This window comes from Sarcophilus harrisii, chromosome 4, assembly GCF_902635505.1.
Source record: "Sarcophilus harrisii chromosome 4, mSarHar1.11, whole genome shotgun sequence".
Classification (NCBI taxonomy): Eukaryota; Metazoa; Chordata; class Mammalia; order Dasyuromorphia; family Dasyuridae; genus Sarcophilus; species Sarcophilus harrisii.
In genome coordinates, this window is record NC_045429.1 from 42,407,567 (window position 1) to 42,434,257 (window position 26,691).

Consider the following 26,691-nt stretch of genomic DNA (forward strand, 5'->3'; position numbering starts at 1 on the left):
AAAAATCAATAAAGCCTCTTCAATCTTTTCAGACTTTGTTTAAGCTTTTCTTTTATTTATGATCTCTAGCCCCTTGTCTTGCAAATTGTCTTTATTTCTATCCTTGTTTCACTAAAACCTGGCTTACATTTCTGCCTCTTGTTTATCTGTTATCCATATTATCAATAGATTCTGCCTGTATCTTAATTAGTTCAGCTTAAATGTGCCAAGGGTATGAGTGGTCATATAGGATGGGTTTCAGTGTGTGGTAAATGTTATGGTTTGTGGAAGTACTGTTGGCTCTACCTTAGTAATATCTCACACATATGCTATCTGCTCTATATTGCAGGTCCTCCTCACTTCACACTTGGACTATTACAAAATTCCTGCCTCAAGTTTCTCCTCAGTCCAGTCTTCATTTAGCTGCAAAAGTGAGTATCCTAAATTTCAGTTCTGATCATATCACTTCTTCCTGTCCCATTCAATAAATTGTTCAGGATCAAATATAAAATTTTCAGTTAAGACATAGTTAAATTAACTAAGGTGTTTTTAGCATTGAATTTTAGTCAATTAATTTTCTAGTTAATTATGTGATGCTTTTTATTAGTAGACTCATTATGTTGCCTGCATTTTGTATTTATATTCATTTAAAAAAGATTCAGTTATATGCAATTTAGATTCCATTCTACTTTAAAAAATAAATCTTATTTCCATCTTGGTGCTGATGTGGGGGTGGGGGGGGCTTACTAATTGCAACTGTCAGCTATTAAGAGATTTCAATCTCAACTTGGGTGAAGGACCTGGAATAAGCAATGGAAATCCAAAACATCATTGCTTTTTCAAACTGCTTAAAATTTTGTATCATCTTTCTTCAGCCTACAGCTGTTTTTTTCCCCAGTCCTGCATTTTATAAATGATCTCTGTTGCTGCTCACAACAATCATGCAAGATTGATTTTGTTATTATTTATGCCCATTTTTATAGATGAGGAAACTGAGAGCCAAAGAGGGCAACAGAGAATCAGAGAAGTTAAATTACTTGCCCAGAGTCAAAAAACTAATTAAAATGACATTGTCAGGATTCATTCTTAAATTTTTCTTAATTTAAGTGTATTGCTCTATCCATTATACCACCTGGTGGGGTACCAAAGGACAGAGTCTCCCTTTTGGTTCATTGCTTTAAAATCTCATATAACCTCACAGGGGAGCAATAGCATTAAACATCTATCCATCTGTTATACATTTCTTGTGCTCATCCTTTCCATTTGTAAAAGCAAGAAAAAAGAAGAATCACCTGGTATGCAATGTGATGCTTTTGGAGGTATAAAAAGTTCCTATGATTAGGTTCTTACCAATCAAAAGGAGGTAATTTTCCACTTTACTCTTCAGGAGTCAGCTCTTCCCCCTCCCTCAACTCATTTTTAGTTTAATTTAATTTGAATGAAGACTTCATTAGTTAACTAACAGGCTTTAAGTTAAGTTGCCCTGTCAGCAATTAGCAACTTAAAAGTTTCATAGATTTTTTTTTTTAAAGAGCCTGTATCTGTTGCAGAGAGTGGAGCATTTTAGACTAAATTTAAACAAGCTTTTAAAAACAGATTGAACAGATGAAAACAGAACACCCATACCCAGATCTGTCCTCTCGAAATAGTGTTCAAGGCTCTAGACCTTGTCCTATTTCTGTTTTCAATCATAATTGACCTATTTTGTGCTTAGTAAATGTTCTTTAAACTGAGAGACTGCATCGCATAGTGAATAGAGAGTGCTGGTTTGGGAGTCAGAAGACTGGGGTTCAAATAATTTCTCTGGTGATTTCTAAGATATGTCACCTTGGGTCAGAAACTATAGCTTTCTTAGTCTTATGTTCCTCATTTGAAAAATGAAAGGGTGATTAGACAACTACTGCTACTACTATTACTACTACTGCTGCTGCTGCTGTTGTTACCATTATTATTACTACTATTGCTTCTGCAGCTACTTCTACTACTAGTACCACCACCACCACTACTACTACTTTTTTGGGGAAGACAATAAGAATTTTAAAACTATCTACTATGTGCCAGGTACTGTGCTAAGTGTTTTTACAATCAAGATCTCATTTTATCTTTACAACAATCTGGGAGGCAGGTTTTATTGTTATTCCCATTTTGCAGCTGAGGAAACTGAGAGAGATCAAATGACTCTAGCATGGTCACACCAGCTAGTAAGTGCCTGAGGCAGGATTTGAACTCATCTTTACAATAGATCTGGCAGTCTATCTATTGAATTATCAACTGCCTCAACAATAAAAACTACTAGTGCTGTTACTGCTGCTTCTAGTCTTAGTCATAATATCATTTATATATTACTTTACAATTGACAGACAACTTTACATATTTTATTTCTTTTTGATCTTCAAAATAACCTTGGAAGAAAGAAGCTATTATTATCCCCCACTTTGGAGTTCAGGCATTTGAGAGTGAAAGATTTTTGACTTTCTAAAACATCACACAGTAATTGAGACTAGATTAGAATTTAGGTTTTATTAAATGCACATACTATGCACTATTCAGTGAGCTAGTGATCACACTTCCTACAATATGCTTCTAGATGCCTTTTTGTTCTCTTAGATGCACACCAATGCTCCTTCTAGCTTTGAATCTTTGATCCTATTAACCATGAATTGGAAAGTTAGAGGAACTGGGATCTTAAAACATCATTCAGGATATAAACACTTAATTTACCTTAATCTAACATTTCTTAAACACTTAGTACCAGCCAGTAAGAATAAAGAGAAAGGCATTTTTTATGCCCATGCCCTCAAGAAGTTCCCATTCTAAGCAGGCAGACTGCTTATCAATTACTAGATAACAGCATATATGGAAGGCTACCTTGAATGGGAGATTGCCTGCATTGAAATTATGCTCCATGCCACAGTGTTGTGGCACTGTGCAGCCTCTCTCAGATGGTTTACCAGTCTTCGCAGCTGCCGAAACTGAGCTGCACCACATGATAGATGAATCACAGCTCTAACAAGGGCATTTTCTTAGCTACATGGGGAAAGCACAATTAAAAAAAAAAAAAAAAACCTGATTGCTTCTGATTAAAATAACTCCATCTGATTAAAAACAACAATAACAAACAAACAAAGAACAAAGAAAAAAAAAGGCCACCAAAACAACTTCAGTTTGGATGGCCCATTTCCTTTGAAATGAAAAGAAAAAAAAATAAGCAGTAACACCATGGGTGTTCCCAACAAAAGATGTACCCAACCTATAACTTTTGATTACTTAGAAATTCACAGAAAGTAAATCCAAAAAGGATTAAGAAAGCCCCCAGGGACTTACAAGTAGGAGTATATTTATTTGTTTGTACCAAAGAGTTGACTGAATAATGAATAACTATTAGTTTAAATTGTAATAAATGCAGTTCTTTAGTTGAGATCCAACATTTCTGCTTTTCTTCCTTTTTAATCCTCTCCTTCCTTCTGTGCTCTCTGAGAAACATTTTCAGACTAGCTTCCTAAGAGATGCCTATGATTTCTCAATTAGAGGAGCAATTTATTTTATTTACTCCTGTAATTTTCAGTTCCATCTCTTTACTTTGAGGTAGAACTTAATCTTAACATGTTTAGATAGTCACTTGTTGTTGCAGAAATATTGCCTTTACTGATCAGAATAAATCTTGTTATTCATAATAATAAAAGCTAGATTTTATATAGCATTTTAAAGTTGACAAGGCAATTCACATATATTATCTCTTTGATTCCTACAAAAACCCTGGGAAGCAGAAGTTATTATTAACATCATTTTGCAGATGAAGAAACTGAAGCTGATATAGGCTATGTGACTGACTCAGGGTCATACATTAGCAAGTGTCTGAGTTAAGATTTGAACTCAAGTTCTCCTGACTCCAGAGTTAATGTTCTATCCAGTGTGCCATGTAGCTTCCCTTTCTCTTTTGAGACTTTCAAAGAGAAGTTCCTACTTGTCAGCTATGTTATACTTGGAATTCTTTTCACTATAGTTTGGATTAGATGGCTAGTATGTTCCCTTCAAAATTTAAAAGTCAGTGTTTCTACAAATAGCACTTGAAGAGAGCAGAGATGAGTATGTACATTCTGAGCAGAGGAGAAAAAACATGAATATGCCAGCATGGAAAATGTAGGGTAAAACTGGTGAACTATTTATAGTCCATTGTGATTGCAACATAGAGAATACATCACATGAAGATAGTGTAAAACTGGAAATGTAGAAAAGAAGTGGCTTGTAGAAAGTCTAATATACTAAGACAAGGACTTTTTTCATAGGATCATAGATTTAGAGCTCAGATGGAGCTCAGAAGTCATTAAGTCTAGCTAATTCATTTTACAGAGGAGGGAATTATATCCCAAGATCATGTAGAGAACAGGTGAACTAATTCAGGGCCTGCTTTTCTACCTTCATTCACAGGAGTCTTTCCTTAGTATCATACCAACTCCTGTTTTATTGAGAACAAGCAACCAGTTCCTCTTCCTTCCTTTCTTCCTTCCTTTCTTCCTTCCTTTCTTCCTTCCTTTCTTCCTTCCTTTCTTCCTTCCTTTCTTCCTTCCTTTCTTCCTTCCTTTCTTCCTTCCTTTCTTCCTTCCTTTCTTCCTTCCTTTCTTCCTTCCTTTCTTCCTTCCTTTCTTCCTTCCTTTCTTCCTTCCTTTCTTCTTTCCTTTCTTCCTTCCTTCCTCCCTCTCTTCCTCCCTCTCTTCCTCCCTCTCTTCCTCCCTCTCTTCCTCCCTCTCTTCCTCCCTCTCTTCCTCCCTCTCTTCCTCCCTCTTCCTCCTCCTTCCCTCCTTCCCTCCTTCCTTCCTTCTCTCCTTCCTTCTCTCCTTCCTTCTCTCCTTCCTTCTCTCCTTCCTTCTCTCCTTCCTTCTCTCCTTCCTTCTCTCCTTCCTTCTCTCCTTCCTTCTCTCCTTCCTTCTCTCCTTCCTTCTCTCCTTCCTTCCCTCTTTCCTTCCTTTCTTTCCTCCCTTCCTTCTCTCCTTCCTTTCTCCCTTCCCTCCTTCCTTCCTCCTTTCCCTCCTTCTTTCCTCCCTTCCTCCTTTTCTGCCTTCCTCCCTTTCTCCCTTTCCTCTCTCTCTTCTTTTCTCTATTTTATTTCTTTCCTTTGGGGAAAATAAATTGTAAAATGGGAAAATTAGAAACAATATTACCATTTTAGGAGCCATTACAACAACTATGTTGAGATTTGAGGACTTGAACAAAGATAGTGGCTATAGGAGTAGAAATAAGGAGACATGTAGAATTCTGAGTTTGGTAATTGAATGGAGATGAAGTGAGACTAAAAGGAAAGGTATAAGATAATTATAAGTTTTTGAGCCTTAGTTGTAGAAAAGGTAATAACCCATATTTAGATAAAATTTAAAGCTTCCAAATCATTTTAGATCCATCAAATCACTGGATCTTATGATAAATCCTGTGAAGCAAGTACTTAAAAGTATTTATAGAAGAAGAAACTGAAGGTCAGAGATGTCAGAGGGCATGGCCAGGATCATAGCATAATAAGAGAGTCCAAATTCATTATTTTTGTTACTGTTGTTGTGTCCTACTCTTCATGATCCAAATTGGGGTTTTCTTGGGAAGAATATAGAAGTAGTTTTTCATTTTTTTGTCAAGTTTATTTTAGAGATGAGGAAACTGAGGCAAACAGGGTTAAGTGACTTATTCATGGTCACACATTAGTAAGTGTCTATAGCTAGATTTGAATTCGAAAAGATGACTCTTCCTGGCTCCAGGTCAGGCTCTCTTACCTACCTCTCTAGCTGCTTTAATTCAAATTGAGATCCCTCTAACTGCCAAATCCTGTGTTCTACTATACTGCTTTGCACCAGAAGTAGGGAAGTTGAAATAATGAAAAAGCATGTGGGAAGAATCAATTACCTAGCATCATAGTAAATGTCTATTATATATAAAGCACTAGTCTAGATTGTAAAAATGATATTATTTATTATATATTTATATATGATAAATACATGTTTATAAATATATTATTATTTATACCATAAAGGATTAAATAATCCTTACTTCTAAGGAGGTTATAATTTAAAAAAAAATTAAATTCAGGTTTGGACATATTGAATTTGAGATTCTATTATGATATCCAAGTAGAGATCATCAGTGAAGCATCAGAGATGTCACCCTAATGATCCAGAAAGACACTGGATAGAGATACATCAATTTCAGAGTCATTTGTACAGAAAGGTTAATCGAAGCCAGGGGGAACAGATTGAAATCTACAAATTTTCCCTAATAGTGTCTTCTGGAGCTAAGAAAAATACATGACAGCCCATTAAATACATCAAAACAGTCATCATCCCCTAAGTGCCCTTCCTACCTCAACTCTTCCTTTCAGTCAACTCCCCTATCGTCTCCATGAGGTTTCTATTTCAGTTTGAAACATCTTAATTCATTCAAGTGATTCTCATGACAAGGTCTTCAAGAACAGTGTTATTATCCTTGCTGCCTCTTTTCTAATTTTGTTCTGGTTTATTAAAATCCTTCCTGAAGGATTGAAATTTAGGAATGAAAAGAATATGACCAATATTGTGGAGCAGGAGAGAAGAAAGCAGGATCATCATCTCTCTATTCCTATATACTTTTCTTGGTTTGACAAGGCAACCTAAGATCAAATTAGCTTTTTTGGTTTTGGAGTCATACTGGAGACCCATTGAGTGTGTTCTCTCTGTCTTTCAAAACATTCCTTGCTGTGATTAAATAAATTATATTTTTGATATATAAATCATATTGGTTGTAAATTATCTTTAATAATTCTTCCTAATGAATACTACTTTTACCCAACCCCCCCTTCCAATTAATTTTACTCGTAGATGTTTGCTTTCACTTACAGTATTTTTTGACATAGTACATCCCCTTTAGTCATTACTTGATCTGGTTGTAAATAGAAGTTTATTTTCATCTTTTTCTATAAATCAATTTCTCTAGCACCATAATCGTTGTTTATTTTAGTGTTCTGAATACCCTTCCAGCAACATTAATATCTGATTATACTTACCTGTACAATCCATTTCAGTCTATTTAAATAAAAATAATAATAATATAGCTTTTCAAAATTGAAATGGACTTAGGAAGTCATAGAGTCCAATTTCTTCAAGAATCTGATGCCCTTAGAAGTCAAATGACTTTTCCCAAGGTCAGAAAACTTAGGGATGGCGTGGGTGGTAAGGGGGTCTGGCACACAGACCTGTATAAAATTTCCCAACTTAGGACTTCTTCTATTATATTTTGCTACCTCTCAGCAAATATTTTATTTTGCCAACATCTTTTCCCATGAGTTTGTATTTCGAAAATATTCTAATTTTCTTTTTAAAGCTCCCATCTTAAATTATAATTCCAATTTCTGATTCTCCTCTGTTTAGGGATTCCTCCACCATCACCATCATCAGAGACATGAAAATTGCTTTTTTCTTTCTAACTCAAATCTCATTTTGTTCAACTTCTCTCATTCTCCCATGACCTTTTACAAATATAATGTTAGGGGTTCAGGAAATTCACTCATTAAGAATATATAACATTCTTAGCTTGTGATTTTCATGTTTTGGCATTCAAGGTTAGTGTTTTAGTCATCTGATAAGTTTAGTCAGATTCTGATTATAGTTATTATTAGGGAAAAAACATTGTATAGATAAAGTAAAATTAAAGATGATCTCATATCTCTTCCTTTGTCCATTTTTTTAAAAAGAATTCATTATGAAACTGAAATTAATCTAGGTAGGGATCATCCATTTGTTAACAGATGTTGTTGTTCCAAATAGCATAGCTTGTTATGATATGTATGGGTCTTAATAAAGAGAAGAAACTCAGAAGTGTAAAGGGCATTGGAATTGAATTTCTTCCACCTTTACCTCCTTCCCTCCTTGCTTTCTTCTTTCCTTCTTCCCCTATTCATTCTTTTTCTTCCTTCTTCCCTCCCTCCATTCCTTTCTTTCTTCCTCCTTTCCATTCTCCCTTCCTTCTCATCTGTTTCCCCTTTTCTATCAAGTACATGATTATGATTTTATTTACCTAGGTTCAAGATCTTGAAGCCATCCTTAACTCCTTATACTTCCTCACTTCCTATATCTGAGAAACTGCCAAAGCTAGTTATGCCAATTTCTTCAACATTTTTTGCATTTATTTTCTTTATTCCCCTCTTATATCCACCATTCTATTTCAGAATTCTACTTCTTGCACAGGCTATTGCAAGTCTTTCTAATTTCTCTCCTGGTCTTCACTCTCTCCCTTCTTCAATCTAACTGCTATATCACTGCCAAGTCGATGTATTCCTGTACCATGACCAAGTCTCATCCCTATTCAATATACATCAGTAGTTCCCTGTCACATCTAATAACAAATCTCAATGTCTGTCTATCGTCTGTCTCTCTCTCTGTGTCTCTCTGTGTCTGTCTGTCTGTCTCTCTCTCTCTCTGTCTCTGTTTCTCTCCCCACCCCATTCATGCATCTATCTGTCTAATCTCACCACTTTTGACTTAGAATTCAAAGTATCCATATCCCTTACTTTTGTAGACTTTCTACCCCTTTCTTCCTTCTCCCCCATATACTGCTCATTGCTCTCCCGTGCCTGAAATTTTGTCCCATCCCATTTCAACCTCTTCATTTCCTTCAAGTCTTATATAAAATTTCACCTAATACAAGAAGCCTTTATTAGTCCTCTTTAATGGTGTCTCTAATTTATCCTGTATATATTTTCTTTGTACACAGATGTTTCATTTTATTTTCACCATTAAATAATGAACTTATTGAGAGCAGGGACTGTCTTTTCCTTTGGTTTTCTATCTCCAGTGCTTAGCACAATAAATGGTACATAGCAGGTGATTAATAAATGTTTATTAATTGATTGCTTAAGAAGTTTCAGTGCATTTATATTGGGTCATAGATCTAGAACTGGAAAAACCTTAAAAGCCATTTGGCAAAATGATTTGTCCATGATGATATGGTAGGGTCAGACACGGGAAGTGAAACCAGTTCTAATAGCAGAGCTAATAATGTTTCCAATAAACCATGATAACATAAACTACAAATTTCTTTGATTGGCAAGTCAAACTACTACCACCACTGTGATCAATATCTCTCCTTATACCCTAGGGAAGATATCTCAGGACCCTAAACTCCAGAGCTTTGAAAATAGAAGTGCCTCTAGTTCAGTGCTCTCAACCCTAATCCTGGAAAGTAATCCCTGTAGAATTGCAGCCTGGTAACAACTTCCGAAGGTGCTATATTTACAGTTCTGAACAAGTGATGTGACTTTATCAACGGCAATGACCTTAAAAGGAGAGACACTGCTATTTGCTCTGCTGCTGTACCCAAATGACATCTTTATCTCACTTGGTAGCAGAAGCTTCTATTATATATTGTTTCTCCCATTAGAATACAAGCTCTTTGAGAACAGGGATTCTTTTGGCTCACTATTTCTACCCCCAGCACTTAGTAGTGTACTTTTTACATTATAATGCTTAAGAATTGATTCATTCATTCATTCCCTCATTCATTCAAAGCCCTTTATAACCTGATTCTAAATTATGTTGCCAGAGTGATTTGACATTACTCTCCATTACATATTCCTTAGTAGAACCAAACTTATCAGCTCGATGTTCTCTTTATAAAGTTTTCAATTTCTGGACTGAATGTTTCTATCCGGGCTGTTACCCAAGTTTAGAATGATTGCTTTTCTAATTTCCATTTCTTGGAATTCCTGGTTTCCTTATAGACTCGGCTCAGGCACCCCTGCTTGCAAGATCTTTCAATTCTTTCCCCAAACTTTCTTTGTATATAAATATCATCCATTTGGTATTTACCTATTTACCTATCTACATGTGGTTCCCCTCTTTCCAGTGGAGTGTAAATGCTTTGAGGACAGGGACTTTCATTGATGCATTTCTGGTCCCAGCACACAGCAGTGCCCATTGGGAAGTCCATAATAAATAAATATTTCTTAAATTGAATTGAATGGCTAATTGAATGATGGGACAATGCATTAAACTGAAATAAACTTGAATGAGATATCATCCATTAGGTTATTCAATATAGAACTTGCTTCTCTCTTTCTTATCCTTGTTTATAATAATTAGCCCTTTCTGAAGAGGTGTTAAAAACATAGCTAAAAGGACCTTTGAAGGGAAGGTATCACTTTGATCTGGAAATTCTCTTACCTACAAATAACTACCTGTGATAGAAATACACCAAGGCATTGGACTTGAAAGTGATAATGACATGAAATCACATCCTCAGCTTGAACCAGCTGGAGGTAAAGAATATATCATGTTGCCAATTAACCAGCATTTTCCCAGGATGATGGCACTTTAAAATGGTTAAACATTACATTGAGAGGAGGAGAACAAGGGTTGCTCTCAATCCCTCCTCCCCCTATCCTCCAGAGGCTAGTGTATAAGGATTACCTTCCCAACTCTGGTTTCATAAAAGAGAACTGGAAATAATACAGCATCAGTTTATAAACCAGACGGGGTCTGGCCTGTTGTGTCAATATGGAAAATCAATCTGCGAGTCTCACCCTTGCAAGATGGCATTTGGGGTTGCTTTTGAAATCCATCCTGGAGAGGAATAAAAGAACACTGCCATGGGCCACCTGAACACACACCTCAAAGGAAAGACTGCAAAGGCTCATTCCTCTGAGGACTTTCCAATCCTCGTGTCAAGGCAGGGGGTAGAGAGGAAGGTGTTCAAGAAAGGGGATATAGCCAGTCAAGGATGCTCACTCACTCCTTAAGGTGACCCTTACTTCTTATTAAAAAACAAAACAAAACAGAAAGAAGTTGGAAAACAAAGTCCCTTTATATTGTTTGTTTTTCATGAAAACAACACATCTATACTTTCCAGCTTTTTTTCTTCAATGTAGTAAATAAAAGTATTTAGAATTTGACAAACTAGCTATTTCATTAACAGTTTATGAGCTGTTATTTATTAATTTCTCCTGCCTTTCCCAGCTCAAATGACCCACAGCTTTTAGATTTCTAAGTGGGACTCCTCAGGACCCGCAAGTAAGCAAACACATTTTGTCCCAAGAAAAAATCAGAGAATGTTAATAACATCTCAAGGAACACTCCCTCTCCTATTTCCAGAGCAAAAACTTCTTAGAGTTAGTGAAATTTATTTTTAGGCACACCTCACCTGATATTTGCTCTTGGCAATAAATTTGCTAGTTAAGGTTATTTCTAGATGGCTCCTTTGCTATCATCTAGGATAGCTCCCTCATTTTTCCAGTTGTGGAAACTGAGGGCTAAGCAGATAAAAGAAGTTGCTTACAGTGAATAAATAATGTAGGGCACATGGCAGCATTAAGAACACTTGGTCCCATTTCTTACTGACATAATCATTTACGTATCATCTCAGTCCCTTAGGTTCTCATTAGAATTTAGTCCTAAATACTATGTTTTTCTATGTAAAGAAATAAGATTAGAAGAAAAGCTCTGTTATAACAAATGTCTCCCTGGGTTTAGAAGTGGGAAAACTGTATAGTCAGAAACACAGGTGATGTAACAGTTTTATACACACACACACACACACACACACACACACATGCATACACACATCTCTCTGTGTGTGTTACATGAACAAGAATCCTCTCTCCATTTTAGCCAACAAGTGGTTTTCCAGCCTCTGCTTCAAGATGTCTGTTTTCAGGAAACTTGCTGTCTTTTGATGCAGCTCAGGACTTAATGGACAGAAAACTTAACCTGAAGTCAATAATTCTAGAGCTCAAATATCACCTCTGACACTTAAGAATTGTTTCCCCATGAACAAGGTTTTCCTCCCCTGAATTAGTTTCCTCAACTGATATACTGATACTGTAATAACTACCATACAATGTTATTGAAAGACTTAACTGAGATAATGCACATAAAGCACTTTGCAAACTTGAAAGCACCATGTAAACGTTGTTTATTGCAATCATGCCTGTGGTTTGAGATCTTTATGAGTTCCTTGAGAGTAGAATTTGTTTTTTTTTTTTTTGTTTTTTTTGGTTGTTTTGTTTTGTTTTTGGTCTTTTTATGGATCCCCAGTGCTTTGGTGCTTGATAAATGCTTGCGGATTCATTGGCTGATTTAAATATGATTAATTTTGGTATTGTTTTCATAATGTTAAACCATCCTTGAAATGTTTATATAAATCCAGATGGCCATAAAGAATCAGTTTTTTGGATATATTGCTTTAGTCTTTTTGTTAAGGTTTTATTTAATATTTTGCATCAGTATTACATTAGTGATGTATTGTTCCATATCCATATCCCTCCTCACTTTTTTTAATTCAGCCTTTCCTTGGTTTTAAAATTAGGAATTCATTTGTCTTATACAGTATTTTCTCAACTTCTGAGATTAATTTGTATAGTCTCGGTATTAATTTTTCCTTGACTGTTTGATAGGATTCACCTACAAATCCATCTAGACTAGGGAATTCTTTCTTTTATAGATGCTATACAGTTAGTTAAATTTCTTTTTTTTTTCTCCTTGAAATTACATTGCTTAAAATCTCTATTTCATGTTCTGTTAATTTGGGTATTTTATGTTTTTGTAGATATCAACCTCATCAATTTTCATAGCCTGTCTCTGAAATATATACAATAGATAAGACTTAATATGAGACCCCTCTCATGAATAATTACATTTTAAATAGAAGAGAGGATCAAATGAAATTAATAGATCTCTTTCTACTCACAGAATTTTAGGTATCAGCTTGCTAGCTGTAGAGGCATTGTTTCTAGCAAGATATCCTTCCTGGGGTCTTAAAGATAATACTGGAATCATAGTTATGGTGCAGAAAGGGACCTTAGAGTCAACTTGGTATAATCCTATAATTTTACAGATGAGGAAACTGAGGCTTATTCAAGTTAAATGATGCCTAAGTTCCGACAGATGAATCCTCTCAAGTCTTCTTAATATAGACACAATGCTTTTTCTCTTTTATGATACTTTTTCTTTCTATTTTGTTCACATCAATTCATTTTCTGTCTCATTACCCACAGAAGAGGTGTATAGGGTGTTTTCGGAGGACTAGCACCTCTGCTGTGAAGGCTTACTAAGCTCTTTTCAGCCTGCTTATCCATCTTTGATATCTACCTATCATCCCATTCACCTGTGGCTCCAAGAAGTTGTCACATGCTCAGTGGTAACCAACAGTCTCAAACTTGGTAAATAGAGGTATGTCTGCCTCCAATCAGGTAAAGACTTCTGGCAGAATGAATGGATGACAATAATTTGCATAGGTAGCGTGAAACACTTAGAGTTTAGTCCAATATTGAACACATCCAGGTCATCCTCTGCATCCTGACATCCACTAGCAGTCTCCTAGGCTTCCATTCTAAATTTCTCTTCCTTGTTTCATCCAAACTTTCAGGAAATGTTGCTTAAACTTCTCACTTGTCAGCCCTTTCCATCTGGCTTCTGACCTGATTACCTGAGCTTACTTAACCTGAGAAAATGGAAAGATGGCTCTCCCTTATGATCTCAGCTTAAAAACAAATAAACAAACAAACAAAAAAGCCCTCCATTCTCTCCCTCACCCTATGTATCCAGTGAGTTGCCAATCTTGCCTTTTCTACCTCCATGACATCCCTTGTATCTGATCCCTTTTTCTATGCTTACACATTCATGGTTTTTTTTTTATATATATGCTCTCATAACTTTTATCTGTACTGTTGAAATAGCCATCTAATTGATTACTCTTCACTAGGTTCTTATTCCAATTCCTCCTCAAATATTTGTGAGAGTGCTTTACCTTAAATACAGATTGATCATATTATTTTCATATTCCACAAACCCCCAAGATTCCTTATTGCCTCTAGAATAAAATATAAATTTCTCTGTTTTGGGAAAAAAACATTTATTCCAGAAATCCAAACTGTTGTACATTAATCCTGTTTCTGGATTTTTTATTCCAGGCAAATATCTGTATCTTTGCAACTCAGCCATGGTAATATATTTCCCATTAACAGGCCTTTTTTTCTGGAAGTTTTTAATGCTTAAAATGTGTTTTTCCTCATTTATGCCTCAGAAAATTTACATATTTTCTTCAAGATGGAACTAAAGAAATAAAATTCTACCTAAAATCATTCCATCATTAGTCTTTTGGAATTGTCTTGGATCAGTGCTGAGAAGAGCTAAGTCAATCATAGTTGATGATCATCTCACAGCATTGCTGTTACTGTGTACAATTTTCTCTTGGTTCTGTTCACTTCTGCATATATTTATATATGTCTATGTTGTCTTTTATAATAATAAAATGTAAGCTTCTTGAGGCTGGAGGAGTCTTTATATTCTTTTTTGCTTTCTTTATTTTTTTTTTTGTCTTTGTAGCTTTAGCTAAGCACCTTACAAATATCATCTCATTTAATCCTAAAAACAAATTATTTCAGATAATATAATATTTTAGTAAGTAGTTGTTTTTATTGATGTCTCAGTCATTCCTGACTCTTTATAACCTCACTTGGTTTTTCTTGGCAAAAACATAGGATTAGTTTGATATTTCCTTCTTCAGCTCACTTACGCAAATGAGGGAAGTGAGACAAATACAGTTAAATGACTTACCCAAGGACACACATGTAATAAGTGTTTGGGCTTAGATTTGAACTCAGGAAGATGAAATTTAATGCACTATTGTGCTACTTATTTGCCATTGGTAAAGGGTTTTTTTTTTTTTTTAATACTATTCCCATTCTGTGGATGAGGAAACTGAGGGAAGACAGAGGTTAAACTAATAAGCACCAGATTTCAGTTCAGGTCTTTTCATACCTACCTCTCTGTCTCTTGCACTAACTACCAAGCTGCCACAGGACCAAGGAAGGATCTCTGAATATTCATACCAGGAAAACATTAATAAATTATCAGTAAATTTTTTTTAAGAACAAGGACTCTTTAATAAATATTTGGTGAATTATTTGGTAATTTGAATAATTTTGAATATACCTAATTATACCTTCCTTATGTCATTCATACTGTCATTCAAACATATATGCTGTACATGCATAGTCATTTTAAATGTTTTTTTAAGTACATTGTTTTTTATGATGGTATTACCTCCCTGATGTCATAGTCTTCTTCGAAATGAAACAATAACAACAAAATATTTAGATATTATTAAGATAAAGAATTCTATGTAACAAAATTCTTTCTAAATCCAGTCACATTTCCTTTAGCAACAGTGCTTGGTTGTTCTGATTACAAAGAAAGCTTTTCTATAGTTTCTCTTTTTATTTTTTTATTAGCTTTCTTTTTTTAACATTTTGGTTTGATTTCAACACTTAATTTTATAAGATTTTTATTTTTTCCTCCCTCCTCACATCTTTCCCTAAGATGGCAAGCAATCTTACATAGGCTATACAATACACATACATATTAAACACTTTCAAATTACTTATTGTGAAAGAAGAATCAGAATAAAAGGGAAAAACTATGGAAAGAATAAAAAAAAACAAAAAAAAAAGTGAAATAATATTCTTTGACCTTGATTCAGTTCTTTCCCTGGCTGTAGGTAGCATTTTCCATCATAAATCTTTGGAAATTTCCTTAGACAGTGTCTTGCTGAGGATTAACTCTTTCTAAATTGACCATACCACAATGTTGCTATTACTGTGTATAATGTTCTCCTAGTTCTACTTTCTTCATTCAGTATCAGTGTATGTAAGTATTTCCAGGTTTTTTCCTATTCCACATGCTTATCATTTCTTATAGAACAAGAATATTCCATTTCATTCATAGATCACTATTTGTTCAACCTTTCCCCAATTGATGGGGCATCTCCTCAATTTCCAATTCTTTGTCATCATAAATGCTATAGACATTTTTATGCATGAGGTCCTTTCCCTTTTTTATGCTCTCTTTGGGATACAGACCTAATAGTGGTATTACTGGATCAAACTATATGCACAGGTTTATTGTCCACGGGTTTATTGTCCCAAGTGCATAATTCCGAATTACTTTCCAGAATGGTTTGGATGGGTTCAGAACTCCACCAACAATATATATCAGTGTTCCAATTTTCCCACATCCTCTTCAACATTTATCATTTCCTTTTTCTGTTAAATTATCTAATCCGATAGGTGTGAGGTGCTTTTGTTATGCATTTCTCAAATCAGTAGTAATTTAGAGAATTTTTTCATATGACTTGGATTTCTTCATCTGAAAATTGTCTCCATTATCTTTGATCATTTATCATTTGGGGATGACCTGTATTCTTATAAATTTACTCAGTTCTTCATATATTTTAGGAATGACATTTATAAGAGACATTGGCTGTGAAAATTGTTCCCTAATTTTCTGCTTCCCTTTTAATCTTGGCTGCACTGGTTTTGTTTGTGGAAAACCTTTTTAATTTAATGTAGTCAAAATTATCCAATTTGCATGTTTTCTATATCCTGTTTAGTCATAAATTCTTCCCTTCTTTAATAGATCTGACAGGTAAACCATTTCTTACTCTCCTAATTTGTTTGTGGTATCACCCTTTAGATCTAACTCATAATCCCATATTGACCTTATCTTGGTTTGGAGTATGACATATTGATCAATCTAGTTTCTGTTATATTGTTTCCCAGTTTTCCCCTTGTCAGATAATGAGTTCTTATCCCAGAAGCTGGAGTCTTTGGGGTTTTTTTTTCAAACAGTAGATTACTATTGTGATTGACTGTTGTTTGTATTATTTGTATCTAAACTATTCCATTGATACATCACTCTTATTTCTTAACCAGTACCAAATAGTTTTGATGATGGCTGTTTTACAACATAATTTTAGATCTGGTACAACTAAACCACCTTTCTTTGTTTTCTGGGATTACTTCCCTTGATATTCTTGACTGTGTGGTGTCTTTATGAGAACGTCATCCCCTTGAGAGTAGGGGCTTCATTTTTGCCTTGTATGCACAGTTCTTGGTCCTATGTCTGGCACCTAGTACATTTTGTTAATTGATTAACTGACTGATTCCACATTTCCAACTAATCCACAAAGATACTGTTAGAAACTTTATCAAATGCCTTTGTGAATTCTAGGCATATTCTGAAATCTGTTCTCAAGGATCTTAAATTCTATTGATTATAGCAGTAAGATAATCACTTTTTCCTTCATTTTAGAAGATTTTGGCTTTGAGTTCCTATTTCTGTGCTTTTCAAGGCTTCTTGTACAACAATCTACAACTGGTTAGATTCTTGACTATCTTATCTTCTGATTCTATTTCACAGACAGATAGGGATCTTTCCCTCTTAGGATTCAAGCATTAAGAATTGTATAGTCATGTCAGTCATATCTGATTTTTGCCATGCCATTTGGGATTTTGTTGGTAAAGATAATAGAAGGCTTTTCCATTTCTTTATCCATCTCATTTTACAAGTAAGGCAAAGAGGCTTAAGTGACTTGTCCAGGGTTACATAGCTAGTAAGTGTCTAGGGCTGGATTTGAACTCTGCTTTTCCTGACTCTAGACCTGGATCACTATCCACTGTGCTTTATAAGCAATAATAAAATTTCATGCTTAAATAGTACTTTAAAGTTTATAAAACTTATTTCTTACAACAACCTTGTCCATCAAATAGTCGAAATATAATTATTTCTGTTTGATTTTACTCTTTAAAATATTGATATGTTTTATTTTCCTATAATTTTCACCCCTAACTCAAAACTTTTTTCCTCTGTCACTTGGTGGGATTTTCCTTTTGCATATATATACTTGAGTCACAGATTTTGAGCCGGAAGGGATGTCATAGCCATTTAATCTAAACCTTCAGTTTTATAGATGATGGAAACGAGACAGAAAGATATGTGAAGTCAATTGTTCAAAGTCATATTGGTATTGGTGTTGGGAGTCATATTTGAATCCGTGTCCTTGGATTTTACAGAAAAGGTTTTCAAAACAAAGAATAAAAACATAAAAAGAAAATTTTTAAAAAGCAGCTCAATTGAATTGTGGCACATTTAGCTAATCTCAGTATAGCTATGAGGTGTCCCAATCAAAGCATCCCATCTCTACAAAGATTGGAGAGGGGTGTATTTTCTCATCTTTTTAAGGTCCACATTAGTCACTGAAATCGCAGAGTATTCAGTTTTATCTCTGTTGTTCTATTATATGCTTTGTATCACTCTCATTTTAGTGATAAAGCTCAGGGGGAGAGTGTGAATTCTATTCCTGGTCACCTAAGACTACTTCTTAAGCTGGGACCATAGGGGGATGGAGTAGAGCTGGTCTTTCTCTTTAACTCTAACTGGCCTCAAAGTGGAAATAACACTTGAAAATGGATTTCACAGCATCTTGCTTTGCTATTGATCCAGAGCCCCTGCCTGATATTACAAATCAAACCACTTATTAAATCATTTTCCCCTGACATATCTGATGGAATAATTTCCATAACTCATATTAGTCATAATTCAGAAGGTGAAAGCTATACCTTAAAAGACCCAAATGGCTTTGTGTTTGGTCCAAAACAAATACAAAAATGCAGCTTTCAGGAAATGCAATTTAAAGGCATATTCGAGTGATTTCATCTTCAGGATCAGCATGCTATGCATATTAAGCCCATAGCTACTTTGCTGGAGAACAAAAGTCTTTTCTAAAAGACTCAATTTAATAAAACCATTTTGCCATCAATTGTCATCAGTTGGTGATCTAGCAGGAAGTGGAGAGAGTTTGGAGGCCATGCTTTCAAAGTGGTGCCTGGAGTAGGACTTTATTGTTATTGGACAATTTGTTAACAAACTCAGGACACATAATTTTGAATAAAAGTAATAATCTCCATAAGGATATAAAATATACAGATTGGTGTTCCCCCCATCATTTTAGGGAAATGTTTAAAAAAAAAAAGAAAGACAATAAAAAATCAACTCTCTACTTAATATTGGATCTTGTACTTTGGTGATAGTATATATATATATATATATATATATATATATATATATATGTATTTACTTGTATATATCTTTGTGTATATCTATCTCTCTATATATCTGTGTGTATGTTTTAATACATATATATAGGTAATACATGTAAAATCATACCTATAAAATATTTAAATATATTATATTATAAATATTAAAAAACAAAAGTATCATATATATGTATATATAACATTCCATAGTTAAAAAATTAAGGGGCATTTATTAAGTGCTTAATGTATATCTGGTATCATACTAAGCACTGGGGATATAAAAAAAAGCAAAAAAAACAAAAGTAAACTATAAACAATCTCTACCCTTCAAGAATTTTTATGCTGACTGGGGAGACAATGTGCAGACATCTATGGACAAATAAAATATAGATAGCATAAATTGGGTATAGTTTCACAAGGGAACGTGTTAGCATTAAAGGGAATCATAAAAGGCTTCTTATAGAAAAATATAGAAAAACTTTTTTTTAAACATTTTTGCTTTTCTGTGTTATTTAGCACTAGTTCACTATGGTAGGTATATTTATTTTGCAAATAAGGAAACTGAGGTTCAAATATTTCCATAAAAGTAGCACAGCTAAAATTTACTCTTCCTTGAAGGTCAACCTTGAATGATCAACCCAGTGTTGTTTTCAGACTGTTTTCATTTCTGCCTTTATAGCCCTGGAACCCAGTACAATACTTGATCAATCATAGGTGCTTAACAAATGCTTGTTGAAATTAGATTGAATTGGGATTAGTGCATCAGTTGGCATTAAACCCAATGGGGACCAGACACATATAATAACAGTGGGAGTAGAAAGGGTCATACTTTTCCAGATGAAGAGGAAATAGAATCAATAGAACATGAAAATTTGGATGGAGGAAAAGGGAAGGAAATAGCTTCAGTAACTTATCAATTTTTAACATGAATTTACTAAGGGGATTGAAGTGACTTACAAAAGAAATAGAGAAGATTTCTGGAAAGGGGCCAAGATGGCAAAGTGAAGCCAGGAAGCTGCTTGAGCTTTCCCAGTTTCCCTGGAAAACCATATGAAACCAAGTCTCTGGACAGTTTCTGATGGAAACTATTCTCCAACTCAAAATAGACTGGGGGGGAAAAAAAAGAAGAAAGGTCAGTCTCACTGGGGTGAAAAAGGTGTTTAGCCCAGGCCAGATATTCTGGGAAAGTCTGAGAGAGGGTCTTAATCAGAGCAAATAAGCAATTAAGACTCTCAGTCCTGGCTCAGTAGAGAAGCAGGTAAGTGGGGCAGGTTCCAGTCTCAGCTTCTAAGGCAAACTCTGGGAAACCAGGATGTTTCCTGAAAAGAACAGCCAAGCTACTCCTTACAAAGATAAGGGGCCCTTTGCTAAAAGTCAAGGCTCAGAGCTACAGGAACAGAGTTCAACCATAATAGTAAAAAAGGAGGAAATATCAAAAGAAAAGGAAAGAAAATGAGCAAAAAACAGAAAAGAACCTTGACCATAGGAAGTTACCTTGGTGAAAGGGCAGCCCGAAACACAAACTCAAACGAGAATAAAATGTGCACAGAAGATATCTCAAAGAGTGATTTGAACTGGTCTCAAGCCCAAATAGGCTTTTAAGAAGTGCTCATAAAAGACTTAAAATTGCAAATAAGAGAAGTAAAAGAAAAAAAAATGAGAAAGGAAATGATGGATATGCATAAGAAAGTCAACAGCTTGAAAAAGGAAGGAAAATTTGTCTGAAGAAAACAACTCCTTAAAAAGTAAAATTAACCAAATTGAAAAAGAGATATAAAAGATAATTGAAGAAAATCAAGCATTAAAAACCAGAACAGGGCAAAAGAAGCTAATGACTCTATGAGACAGCAAGAACTAATTAATCAAACTAAAAAGAATGAAAAAATGGAAGAAAATGTGAAATATATCATTGCAGAAACAGCCAACCTGGAAAACAGATCCAGAAGAGACCATTTAAAACTACTGGCCCACCTGATATGACCAAATATGGTCCTTATACTAAACTAGGAAGAGCCAAAACAGAGAAAGAATATTACAGACCAATCTCCCTAATGAGTATTAATGCAAAAATTTTAAATAAAATAAAATATGAATAAAGAGATTACAATAAGTTATCAGCAAGATAATAAATGTGACCAAGTGGAGTTTATATCAGAAATGCAGGATTGATTCCGTATCAGGAAAACTATTACCATAATTGACCATATCAATAACAAAACCAACAGAAATCATATGAAAATCTCAATAGATGCAGAAAAAGCTTTTGACAAAATATAGCATCAATTCCTCTTAAAAACAGGAAAAAACATAGGTATAAAGGGAGCTTTCCTTAAAATAATAAACATTATCTAAAACTTATAGCAAACATTATTTGTAAAGAAAAGCTGGATGCATTTCTAATAAGACCAGGAGTGAAAGAAAGATGTCCATTATCACCACTGTTATTCAACATTGTACTAGAAATGTTGGCTTTAGCAATAATAAAAGAAAAAGAAATTAAAGACATTAGAATAGACAATAAAAAATAACATCATTCTTTGCAGGTGATATGATGATATATTTAGAAAATCCTAGAAAATTATCCAACAACTGGAAAGAATTCAAATCTTTAGCAAAGTTCTAGGATATGAAATAAATCCCCACAAATCATTAGCATTTCTATATATTATTGACAAAGCCTCTCAGGAAGAGTTAGAGAAATTCCATTTAAAATTATTGTAGACAAAATAAAATACTTGGGGGTCTACCTTCCAAGACAGACACAACAACTAGATGAACACAATTACACACTTCTTACACAAATGAAGTCAAATGTAAAAAAAACAAAACAAAACAAAAACTGGAAAAATATCAATTGTTCATGGCTCAGCTAAGCTAATATAATAAAAATGACAATTCTGCTTAAATTGGTCTACTTTTTCAATGCCATATGAAACTGCCAAAGTTATTGTATACAACTAGAAAAAATAAAAACTAAATTTATCTGGAAGAACAAAAGAGGAAAAATATCAAGGGAATTAATAAAAAAAAATTACAAAGGATGGTAGCTTAGCAGTACCAAACCTAAAACCATATTATAAAGCAGCAGTCATCAAAACCATTTGGTACTGGCTAAGAAATAGTGGTAGATCACCAGAATAGATTAGAAACACATGACACAATAATCAAGACCTATAATAATCTAATATTTCATAACCCCCCAAGTTCTAGTTTCTGTAATAAGAACTCATTACTTGACAAAAGTTGCTGGGAAAACTGGAAAATAATGTCAGAAACTCAGCACACATCTACAACTCTCATCCCATACCAAAATAAGGTCAAAATGGGTATGTGATTTAAGCATAAAGAATGATACCATAAACAAATTAGGGATAATTTACCTAATGGATCTTTGGAGAAGGGAGCGATTTATGAACAAGGAAGAGCTAGAAAATATAACAAAAGGCAAAATGGACAACTTTGATTATATTAAATTAAAAGCTTTTGCAAAACAAATCAACAGAAACAAGATTAAAAGGGAAGTACAAAGCTAGAAAAATCTTTATAACCAGTGCTTCTGAAAAATTCTCATTCCTAAAATATATAAAGAACTATGTCAAATTTATAAGGATACAAGTCATTCCCTAATTTATAGTCAAAGGATATAAATGGACAATTTTCAGATGACAAAATTAAACCTATTTATAGTTACATGGAAAAAAAATCTCCAAATCATAAGTGCAAATTAAAACAACTTTGAGATATAACCTCATACTTCTCAGATTGGATAAGGAAAAAATTGACAGGAAAAGATAATGATGTTGGCCTGGATGTGGGGAAAACTGGGACACTAAGGCATTGTTGGTGGAATTGTGAAATAATCCAACCATTCTGCAGAGCAATTTGGAATTTTGCCCAAATGGGCTATAAAACAATGCATACCCTTTTACCCTGCAGTGTCATTCCTGGGTCTGTACACCAAGCAAATCATAAGGAGGAAAAAGGAACCACATGTGCAATAATGTTATAGCAGCTCTTTTTGTGGAAGTAAAGAAATGGAAAAAGAGTGGATATCTATCCAGTGGGGAATGGCTGAACAATATGTGCTATATAAAGGTAATGGGATATTATTGTTCTATAAAAAATAGTGAACAAGCTGATTACTGAAAGGCCTGGAAAGATTTACATGAAGTGATGTTAAGCTAAACAGGTAGAATCAGGAATATATTGTACACAATAACAGCAGGAATGTGCAGTGATCAACTAGGAAAACTTGGTTCTTCTCAGTGGTTCAGTGATCCGAAGCAATGGCAACAGACTTGGACAGAAAATATGATTTGAACCCAAGAAAAGAACTAAGGAGACTAAAAGCAAATCCATACTTATGTTCATTTCTTTTTTTCTTGTTTTTAAAATTTCTTCCATGGTTTTTTCCTTCTGTTCTGATTTTTCTCTCCTAACATGATTCATAAAGTATTGTGTATTAAAAATAAATTTACTAGAAAAAACATAAAAAATTAGGGCAGTCCAGCAGTGAAATAGGTTTTAGGGGACAGGATATACTTACTTTTTAATATGCTGCATTTTGAGGGGTCAGCAGGACATCTACATAGTGTTATTTAGAAGATCATTAGAAATGAAGCTCCTTAGACTCAGTAGACATGTAAGGGGAAAAGTAGAAAGCTGCAAATTAACTATAGAAATGGGAGGGCATGGATCCAGAAATTACAATGTATTATGGATGCTGGGATATGTGGATATGTGTGTGTGGGGAACTTTCTTTACCTTTGCAGATAATCATCTTTTATGCAACTCATAGTAATTTTTTTGATAATGGGGCTTATCTATTCATTTATTTATTAATATATTTTCTTTTTGTCTTTTTATTATTATTATCGTTTTTATTTACAAAGCATATGCATGGGTAATTTTTCCAAAAAAAAATAATTTCAAGAAGGAAGAAAAAAACCAGACAGAAAACAAAATGCTAGCAAATAACAACAGAGAGAGTGAGAATGCTGTGTTGTGTTCCACACTGTTCCCATGGTTCTTTCTTTGGATGTAGATGGCTCTCTTCATCACTGAACAAGTGGAACTGCTTTGAATCATCTCAATGTTGAAGAAATCCTTGTCCATCAGAACTGATCATTGTATAGTTTTGTTGCCATGTATAATAATCTTCTGATTCTGTTCATTTCACTCAGCATCAGTTCATGTAAGTCTCTCCAGGCCTTTCTGAAAAGATCCTGTTGGTCATCTCTTATAGAACAATAGTATTCCATAACATTCATATACCATAATTTATTCAGCCATTCTCCAATTGATTAGCATTCATTAAGTTTCCAGTTTTTTGTCACCAAAAAGAAGGCTGCCACAACATTTTTGCACATGTGGGTCCCTTTCCCATCTTTAAGATCTCTTTAGGATATAAGGCCAGTAGAACACTGCTGGATTAAAGGGTATGCACAGTTTGATAACTTTTTTTGATCACAGTTCCAAACTGCTCTCCAGAATGGTTGGATCTCTTCACAGTTTCGACAACAATGTATCAGTGCTCCAGTTTTTCCCATATCCCCTCTAACATTCGTCATTACCTTTTCTTGTCATCTTAACCAATCTGATAGGTGTGTAGTGTTATCTCAGAGTTGTCTTAATTTGGATTTATTTGACCAATAGTGATTTGGAGCACATTTTCATGCAACTATAAATAGTTTCAATTTCTTCATCTGAAAATTGTCTATTCATATCCTTTAACCATTAATCATTTGAAGAATGGCTTGAACTATCATAAATTTGACATATTTTAGAAATGAGACCTTTATCAGATCCTTTGGATGTAAAAATGTTTCCCCAGTTTATTGCTTCCCTTCTAATCTTGTCTGCATTAATTTTGTTTGTACAAAAACCTTTTAACTTAATATAATCAAAATTATTTATTTTGTGATAAATAATGATCTTTAGTTATAAATTCCTCCCTCCTTCACAAATCTGAAGGATTTATGTTCTTTTAATTTGTTTATAACATCATTCTTTATGTCTAGTTTATGAACCCATTTCGACCTTATCTTGGTATATGGTGTTAGGTGTGGGGATATGCCTACTTTCTGCCATACTAGCTTCCAGTTTTCCCCACAGTTTTTGTCAAATAGTAAATTCTTATCCCCAAAGCTGGGGTCTTTGGGTTTGTCAAATACTAAATTAATATAGTCATTGGCTATTTTGTTCTGTGGACCTAACCTATTCCATTGCTCAACTACTCTTTTTTCGTAGCCAGTACCAAATGGTTTTGATAACCAGTATTTTATAATGTAGTTTTAGCTCTGGTACAGCTAGGCCATCTTCATTTGCCTTTCTCTTCATTAATTCCTTTGAAATTCTTGATCTTTTGTTATTCTATATGAATTTTGTTGTTATTTTTTTCTAGTCCAGTAAAATAGTTCCTTGGGAGTTTGATTGGCATAGCACTTAATAAATAGATTAATTTAGGGAGTATTATTATCTTTATTATATTTGTTCCACCTATCCATGAGCACTTGATGTTTTTTCCAATTGCTTAGATCTGATTTTATTTGTGTGGAAAGTGTTTGTAGTTTTGCTTATATAGTTCCTGACTTTCCCTTGGCAGATAAATCCACAAATATATTATCAACAGTTATTTTAAATGGAATTTCTCTTTGTATCTCTTGCTGTTGGATTTTGTTAGTGATATATAAGAAACTGATAATTTATGTGGCTTTATTTTGTATCTTGCAATTCTTAAAGTTGTGGATTATTTCTAATAGTCTTTTAGTTGATTCTCTAAATATATCATCATATCATCTGCAAAGCATGATAATTTGGTTTCTTCTTTACCTACTCTAATTGCTTTAATCTATTTTTCCTCTCTTATTGCCAAGGCTAGCATTTCTAATGTAATATAGAATATCAGTGGTGATAGTGGGCAACCTTGTTTCATCCCTGATCTTATTGGGAATGGTTCTAGTTTATCCCCATTACATATGATGCTTGGTGATGGTTTTGAATAGGTGCTACTGACTATTTTAAGGAAAAGTCCATTTATTCCTATACTCTCTAATATTTTTAATAGGAATGGGTGTTGGACTTTATCAAATGCTTTTTCTGCATCTATTGAGATAATCATATGATTTTTGTTAATTTGGTTATTTATATAGTTAATTATGCTGATAATTTTCCTAATATTGAACCAGCCCTGCATTCCTGGTATAAATCTTACTTGGTCATAGTGTATTATCCTGGAGATGATTATCTGTAATCTCTTTGCTAATATTTTATTTAAGATTTTAGCTTTAATATTCATTAGGGAGATTGGTCTATAATTTTCTTTCTCTGTTTTCAACCTACCTGGTTTAGGTATCAATACCATTTCTGTGTCATAAAAGGAATTTGGTAGGAGTCCTTCATTCCCTATTTTTTCAAATAGTTTATATAATATTGGAGTTAATTGTTCTTTAAATGTTTGGTGGAATTCACATGTAAATCCATCTGGTCCTAGGGATTTTTTCTTAGCAAGTTGATTAATAGCTTGTTCTATTACTTTTTTTTTTCTAAAATGGGATTATTAAAGTAAATTAGTTCCTCTTTAAAATCTGGGCAATTTTTGTAGGTATATCTCCCCAAAGCTCCAAAGAGCTATCATGTCTAGTTTTTCTACTATTCTATTTACATCTTTAACTTCTTTCTTATTTAGTTTTTGGTTTGATTTATCTAGTTCTGACAGACCAAGGTTGAGATTTCCCACTATTATAGTTTTGCTATCTATTTCTTCTTGCAATTCTCTTCTCCTTTAGGAATTTAGATGGTACACCACTTGGTGCATATATGTTTAATATTGA

General features: G+C 34.1%; 1 long non-coding RNA gene across 3 annotated transcripts in view; it reads left to right on the forward strand.

Moving 5' to 3' along the window:
- The window catches only part of LOC116419047, a 77,267-nt gene that overhangs the window by 44,005 nt on the left and 6,571 nt on the right, over window positions 1-26,691 (forward strand). For all 3 annotated transcript variants that reach the window (XR_004229273.1, XR_004229272.1, XR_004229271.1), the window contains one exon: window positions 329-410. This is a non-coding gene — a long non-coding RNA (uncharacterized LOC116419047). The remainder of the gene's footprint in view (window positions 1-328; window positions 411-26,691) is intronic.